Below are 8,720 nucleotides of genomic sequence, written 5' to 3' on the forward strand. Positions count from 1 at the left end.
CAAACAAACCCATGCAAAAATGGGAGGAGGATATGAACAAACATTTTTCAAAATAAGATGTCAACAAACATGAAAAAATGCTCATCATCAATGATTATTAGAAAAATGCAAAGGGCTGTTGAATTTTGTCGAAGGCCTTCTCTGCATCAATTGAGATAATCATGTGGTTTTTGTCTTTGGTTCTGTTTATGTGGTGAATTACATTTATAGACTTGCATATGTTGAACCAGACTTGCATCTCCAGGATGAATCCAACTTGATTATGGTGGATAAGCTTTTTGATGTGCTGTTGCAATCGGCTTGCCAGTATTTTATTGAAGATTTTTGCATCTATGTTCATCATGGATTTTGGCCTGTAGTTTTCTTGTTGAGTCTCTGCCGGGTTTTGGTATCAGGATGATGTTGGTCTCATAAAATGATCTGGGAAGGATTCCCTCTTTTTGGATTATTTGGAATAGTTTCAGAAGGAATGGTACCAGTTCCTCTTTGTATGTCTGGTAGAATTCAGCTGTGAACCCATCTGGACCTGGGCTTTTTTGGGTGGTAGCCTCTTAATTGTTGCCTCGACTTCAGACCTAATGCAATCCCATTTATAATTACCATAAAAATTAAACAAAATAAAATACCTAAAATATACCTAAGCAAGTGAATGATGTCTACAAGGAGAATTACAAAACACTAATGAAAGAAATCATAAGGCCAGGCATGGTGGCTCATGCTGTAATCCCAGCACTATGTGAGGCCAAGTTGGGAGGAATGCTTGAGCCCGGGAGTTCGAGATGAGCCTGGGCAACATAAAGCATTTCCATCTCTACAAATAATTAATAAATTAATCAGGCATGGTGGTGCATACTTGTGGTCCCAGCTACTTGGGGGGCTGTGGTGGAAGAATTGCTTGAGCCCAGATGATCAACCATAGATGACACAAACAACTGAAAAAAAATCCACATTCTTGGTTAGGAAGAATAAATATCATTAAAATGGCCATACTACCCAAAGCAAGCTAGAGATTCAGTACTATACTTATCAAACTACCAATGATATTTTTCACAGGAGTACAGAAAAACAACTCTAAAATGTATATGGAAACCCAAAAGGCCACAGATAGCCAAAACAATCTTAAGCAACAAGAGCAAAGCCAGAGGCATGACTTTAGTTGACTTCAAGCCATACTACAAGGCTACAGTAGCCTAAACAACATGGTACAGTTACAAAAACATACAGCAATGGAACAGAATAGAGAACCAGAAATAAAGCCATACACCTACTACCATCTGATATTTGTCAAAGCAAAGAAAAATTTGCAATGCAGAAAGGACCCCTTATTCAATAAATGGTGCCGGGATAGCTGGCTGCAAAAGATTGAAACTAGACTCCTACCTTGCACCATATACAAAAATTACCTCAAGATAGATTATAAATTTAGATGTAAGATCTCATACTACAAATATTCTAGAAGGCAACTTTGAAAACACCATTTTGACCATTGGCCATGGCAAAGAATTTATGACTAAGTCCTCAAAATCAATGGCAACAAAAACAAAAATTGACAAGTAAGAACTAATTAAAGATCTTCCACACAGCAAAAGAAACTATCAACAGAGTAAACATACAGCCTACAAAATGGGAAAAATATTCACAAACTAAGTATCCAATAAAGATCTAATATCCAAAATCTGTAAGGAACTTAAGCAATTCTGCATGCAAAAACACAAATAATCTTATTAAAAAGTGGGCAAAGGACATGAACAACCACTTCTCAAAAGGCATACAACCAGCTAAAACACATATGAACAAATTTTCTTCATAACTAATGATTAGAGAAATGCAAATAAAAACCATAATGAGATACCATCTCATACCAATCAGAATGGCTATTATGAAAAAGTTAGAAAACAATAGATGCTGGCAAGGCTGTGGAGAAAAAGGTATGCTCATACATTCTTGGTGTGAATGTAAAGTAATTCAGTCACTGTGAAAAGCAATATGGAGATTTCTCAAGGAACTCAAAACAGAGCTACTATTCAACCTAGGAATACCATTACTAGTAACATACACAAAGAAAAATAAATAATTTTGCCAAAAAGACACACATACTTGTAGGATCCACAGCACTGTTTACAATAGCAAAGATATCTAATCAACCTAGGTACCCATCAACAGTGGATTGGGTAAAGAAAATATGACACTGGGTTGAGTTAGCAGGTGAGAGGCTAGGGGAAGAGTAGCAGGGGGTGGGGGAATAGGGAAGGGACAGCATTAGGAGAAATACCTAATGAAGATGACGGGGGTGATAGATGCAGCAAACCACCATGGCACGTGTATACCTATATAACAGACCTTCACATTCTGCACATGTACCCCAGAACTTAAAGTATAGTAGAAAATATAAATAAAAAATAAAAAAAAATTTAAAAGAAAATATGGTACGTATGTACCATGGAATACACAGCCATAAAAAATAATGAAATCATGTTATTTGCAACAACATAGATGCAGCTGGAGGATAGTATCCCAAGTGAGTTAATGCAGGAAGAGAAAACCAAACACCACATGTTTTTACTTACAAGTGAGAGCTAAGCATTGGGTACACATGAGCATAAAGATGGGAACATAAGACAGTGAAGACTACTTAGGGGTCGGGAGGAGAGAGGGAAGGAAGGATGAGTTGAAAAACTCCCCACTGGGTACTGTGCTCACTATCTGGTTTATGAGATGATTCATAAACTGAACCACAGCATCATGCAATATACCCAATTAAACAATCTTTACAAGTACCCCTGAATCTAAAATAAATATTGAAGCTATTTAAAAAGTGGATGTTACTAACAACCTTACATAATAAAAAATGATTATAAGAAAATAAAACAAAGATACGAAACAGAGATATAGACCAATGGAACAGAACAGAAGCCTCAGAGGCAACACAACATATCTACAACCATCCGATCTTTGACAAACCTGACAAAAACAAGCAATGGGGAAATGATTCCCTGTTTAATAAATTCTGCTGGGAAAACTGGCTAGCCATATGCAGAAAGCAGAAACTCGACCCCTTCCTGACACCTTACACTAAAATTAACTCCAGATGGATTAAAGACTTAAACATAAGACTTAACACCATAAAAACCCTAGAAGAAAATCTAGGCAAAACCATTCAGGACACAGGTGTAGGCAAGGACTTCATGACCAAAACACCAAAAGCATTGGCAACAAAAGCCAAAATAGACAAATGGGACCTAATCAAACTCCACAGCTTCTGCACAGCAAGAGAAACAGTCATTAGAGTGAATTGGCAACCAACAGAATGTGAAAAAATTTTTGCAGTCTACCCATCTGACAAAGGGCTGATATCCAAAATCTACAAAGAACTAAAACAGATTTACAAGAAAAAAACAAACAATCCCATTCAAAAGTGGGCAAAGGATATGAACAGACACTTTACAAAAGAAGACATCCATGAGGCCAACAAATATATGAAAAAATGCTCATCATCACTAGTCATTAGAGAAATGCAAATCAAAACCACATTGAGATACCATCTCGCGCCAGTTAGAATGGTGATCATTAAAAAATCTGGAGACAACAGATGCTGGAGAGGATGTGGAGAAATAGGAACACTTTTACACTGTTGGTGGGAGTGTAAATTAGTTCAACCATTGTGGAAGACAGGGTGGCGATTCCTCAAGGACCTAGAAATAGAAATTCAATTTGACCCAGCAATCCCATTACTGGCAATATATCCAAAGGATTATAGATCATTCTACTACAAGGACACATGCACAAGAATGTTCATTGCAGCACTGTTTATAATAGCAAAGACCTGGAACCAACCCAAATGCCCATCAATGATAGGCTGGACAGGGAAAGTGTGCCACATATACAACATGGAATATTATGCAGCCATCAAAAACGATGAGTTCGTGTCCTTTGTAGGGACATGGATGAACCTGGAAACCATCATTCTCAGCAAACTGACACAAGAACACAAAATCAAACACCACATGTTCTCACTCATAGGTGGGTGTTGAACAATGAGAACACATGGACACAGGGAGGCAAGCAACACACACTGGGGTCTGTTCGGTGGAAATAGGGGAGGGACAGCGGCGGGTGGGGAGTTGGGGCGAGATAGCATGGGGAGAAATGCCACATACAGGTGAAGGGGAGGAAGGCAGCAAATCACACTGCCATGTGTCTACCTATGCAACAATCTTGCATGTTCTTCACATGTACCCCAAAACCTAAAATGCAATAAAAAAATTAAAAAAAAAAAGAAAGCAAATAATATGAATGAGAATAATTCAAAATTTGGATAACCTAAATGAAATGGAAAGTTCCTAGAAACACAAAATTATCAAAACTGACTCAAGAAGAAATAGGAAATTTATACAAATTTACAAGTAAACAGATTGAATCAATAATTTAAAATCTCTCATCAAAGAAGAGTCCAAGGCCATATGGCTTCACTGGTGAATTTTACACACACTTAAAGAACATTTAAAGTCAATCATCTCGAACTCTTCCAAAAAGACGAAGAAACAGTTACTAACTCAGTCTGTGAGGCCAGCATCACCCTAATACCAAACCTAGACAAAGAAATCAGGGGCAAAAACAAAACAAAACAGAACTACAGAACAATGAGTCTTCTAAACACACATGTTAAAATCCTCGACAAAAACTAGAAAACCAAATCCAAGAATACATTAAAAGGATTATATATGATAACTAAGTGAGACTTATTTCAGAAGTGTAAACTTAGGTCAACATAAGAAAATCAATCAATATAATACACCACAATAGTAGAAGAAAGGAAAACTGTAAATGATAATGCCAATTGATGCATTAAAAGATTTTGACAAAATGAAACAGTTTCTTTATGATAAAAACTCTCATAAATCTTTCTCAACTTTATAACAATCATTTAAGAAAAACCTACAGCTAACATGATAGTTGATGGGGCTGAAAGCTTTCCTCCTAAAGTAAAACACAAGACACGGCTGCCTATTTTCAGCACCACTGTTCAACATTTTACTGAACATTCTATTCAGAGCACTTAGACAAGTAACATAAACAAAGGCATTCAAATTAGAAAAGCAGAATGAAAACAATTGCTGGTCACAGATGACAAACAATGCATAGAAAATCCTGAAGAATCCACAAAAGAAGATACTAGAACTTAAGCACATTTAACAAAGTTATAAGGCACAACATTAACACAAGTCAGCTATGTTTTTACACACAAGCAATAAAACATCTGGACAAAAGTTTTATAGAGTGATTACATTTTCAATAGCATTTAAAATAATAAAATGCCTAGGAATAAATTTAATCAAGAAGTTAAAGTATTTGTACACTGATCTACAAAATATTATTGAAATATATTTTAAAAGACCTAAATAAATGGAAAGACATCCCATGTTAATTGGTAGGCAGACATAATGTTGTTAAGATGATAATATAATCCAAAAAAATCTATAGATTCAGTGCAATCTTTGTGTGATGTTTAATACTGTCAACTTGATTGGATTGAAGGATGCAAAATATTACTGGGTGTGTCTGTGAGGGTGTTGCCAAAGGAGATTAACATTTGAGTCAGTGAACTGGGAAAGGCAGATCTACCCTGCATCTGGTGGGCACAATCTAACCAGCAGCCAGTAAATATAAAGCAGGCAGAGAAACGTGAAAGGGGAGACTGGCCTAACTTCCCAGACTACATCTTTCTTTTATGCTGGATGCTTCCTGTCTTCAAATATCAGACTCCAAGTTCTTCAGTTTTGAGACTCAGACTGGCTCTCCTTGCTCCTCAAGCTTGTAGACAACCTGTTGTGGGATGTTGTGATTTCACAAGTTAATACTTAATAAACTCCCATTTATATATATGTATATAAATTATATATACATATATGTGTATATATGTAAATTATATATACATATATGTGTATATATGTAAATTATATATACATATATGTGTATATATGTATGTACATTATATATACATATATGTGTATATATGTATGTAAATTATATACATGTATGTGTATATATGTGTGTAAATTATATATACATGTATGTGTATATATGTGTGTAAATTATATATACATGTATGTGTATATATGTATGTAAATTATATATACATGTATGTGTATATATATGTATACACACATGTGTGTGTGTGTGCATATATATATTAGTTCTGTCCCTCTAGAGAACCCTGACTAATACAGATTTTGGTAGCAGATATGGTTCTAGAGGAACAGAATATTAATGATGGAGTTGTTTTGTTGGTTTTGGAGTTTCTGTAGTTAGCTGCTTAATATGATTAGATCCAAAAATGCTAAGGATTCTTCTTCTATTAGTATGAAGAGTACTGACACTCTTTGGTGTGAACTGTTCAGAGAGTTATAAAAAATAAATGCATTTGACACTTCTGATTCACTGCTCATGAGAAGCAAGGAGTTTAGCAACACTATACATTATACTTTTGACCATATGTGGAGAACCAAGGAACATAATGAAGTTAGTTAGTTGCTCCTAAGTTCAGTGTAAAAAGTGATGAAAGAAAATGATAAACTCAGGGATTCTGTCTGTCGACTTCAAAAGCAGATACTGAGCCTCTAACATGCTGAGATTGCCCTGAGTGAGAGTATAATCTCCTGTAAAGAAAGAGCTGAAACTGTGAAAAAACAGACACAAGCTCTTATCATGTGAGTGGCTGAACTGCAATAAAAGATGCATGCACAGCCTCACTAGGTGTCTACTATTAAAGTAAGAATGTTGATTGGAAAAGAATGGGACCCTGCAACTGGGAATGGGGAAGTGTGGGAGCACCCTGATGAAGCTGGGGATGCTGACTTTTCAAACCCTGATGAATCTTTTTTGCCAGAAGGAACAGCTTACTCATCCCCCATAGTTGCAACATCCCCTCTGTGACACATGCTGCCATCAGCCTTTCCACCTTTGTCCAAGGAGATAAACTCTGTGCTGCCTGAGGCAACAGTGATGGTCTCCCCTGTGGAAATTATCAAGAAAAATAACGTTGATTCTCCTCAGGAACCACGCTCAACACCCCTTTTTGCTTCTAGACTTATAACTAAAGTCCAAGCAGGCCCCTAGAATTGAGTTTGAGAGTGTGAGCCATGAGGAAGTGCACTACACTTTAAAAGAACTGTTTGAGTTCTCTAGTTTATATGAATATAATTTTGGAAAACAGGCATGGGAATGGATAATAAGGGTATCAGATAATGGTGGAAGAAACAGAGTTGGATCAGGCTGAATTTATCAATTCGGAACCACTAAGTAGGGACTCTGCTTGTAATGCTGGAGCTTGAGGAGTTAAAAAAAAAAAAAAAAAAAGGCTCTAGTAGTTTATTTGCTTGGCTATCTGAAATATGAATTAAATAATGGCCCACTCTGAGCAAGCTGGAAATGCTTGATCTCCCTCAGTTTTACGTAGAGGAAGGGATCTAAAGGCTTAGGAAGATTGGGATGGTGGAGCGGATTAGTCACTTTAGACCTACTCATCTCAGCTGGGAGTGTCTAAAAAATATACCCTTGACCAATGCCTTGCAAAATAGATTTGTGAGGGCAGCACCTGCATCCTTTGAAGAGCCCTGCAATTGCTCTTCTCTGTATAACAGATCTAACAGTGGGAACAACAGTCACTCAATCACAAACTTAAAATACAATGGGAGTAATTGGATCTCAAGGTGGCAAGGGTCAAGTGTTGGCACTCAACAGTAAAAGGCAAGGTGGGTATAGCTACCATAATGAACAGCAAAGAGAAAGCAGCAAACAGAATACTCTGATTTGTGTAGAGCTCTCCAGAATTGGCTAATTAATCAGTGTTCCTAGAAGTGAAATGTTTAGGAAGCCTATTTTATTCCTACTTAATTTATATAAGGAGAAAACTTCTACGTTGAATGGACAAAAGACTAATTTGAATTATAAAAACAGAATCACAAACCCTCAGTCAATTTCCAGACTTAAGCCAGTTTACAGACCAAAAACCCTTTGAATGAAGGGGAGGCCAGGTTTCTTGAGGAAGGACCTCACTACATTACTGAAGGTTTATTCAGTGAATCTTTCTTCCATCCTTCCCCATGAAGACCTCCAGCCTTTCACCAGGGTAACTGTAGATTGGAGAAAGGGAAATGATCAGACATTTCAGGGACTACTGGACATGGGCTCTGAGCTGACAGTGATTCCAAGGGAATCAAAACGTCATTGTGGTCCTCAAGTTAAAATAGGAGTTTATGGAGGTCAGATAATTAATGGAGTTTTATCTCAGGTTCAACTTACAGTGGGTTCAGTGGGTCCCTGGACTCATCCTGTGCTCATTTCCCCTGTGCCAGAATGCATCATTGGAATAGACACACTTAGCAGCTAGCAGAACTCCCACATTGGCTCCCTGATTAGTAGGGTTAGGGCTACTATGGTGGGAAGACCAAATGGAAGCCGTTAGAGCTGTCTCCACTAGAAAAAAGTAAATCAGAAAGAATGTTGAATCCCTGGAGGGATTTTGGAGATTAGTGCCACCATCAAAGACTTGAAAGGCGCAGGGTTGGTGGTTCCCAGCACATCCTCATTCAACTCTACCATTTGGCCTGTGCAGAAGACAGATGAATCTTGGAGAATGACAGTGGATTCCTGTAAGCTTAACCAAGTGGTGACTCTAATTGCAGCTGCTGTACCATATGTGGTTTCATTGCTTGAACAAA

Source organism: Aotus nancymaae, unplaced genomic scaffold, assembly GCF_030222135.1.
Source record: "Aotus nancymaae isolate 86718 unplaced genomic scaffold, 86718_ANA_hifiasm-v0.15.2.pri h1tg000004l, whole genome shotgun sequence".
NCBI classification, from domain to species: domain Eukaryota; kingdom Metazoa; phylum Chordata; class Mammalia; order Primates; family Aotidae; genus Aotus; species Aotus nancymaae.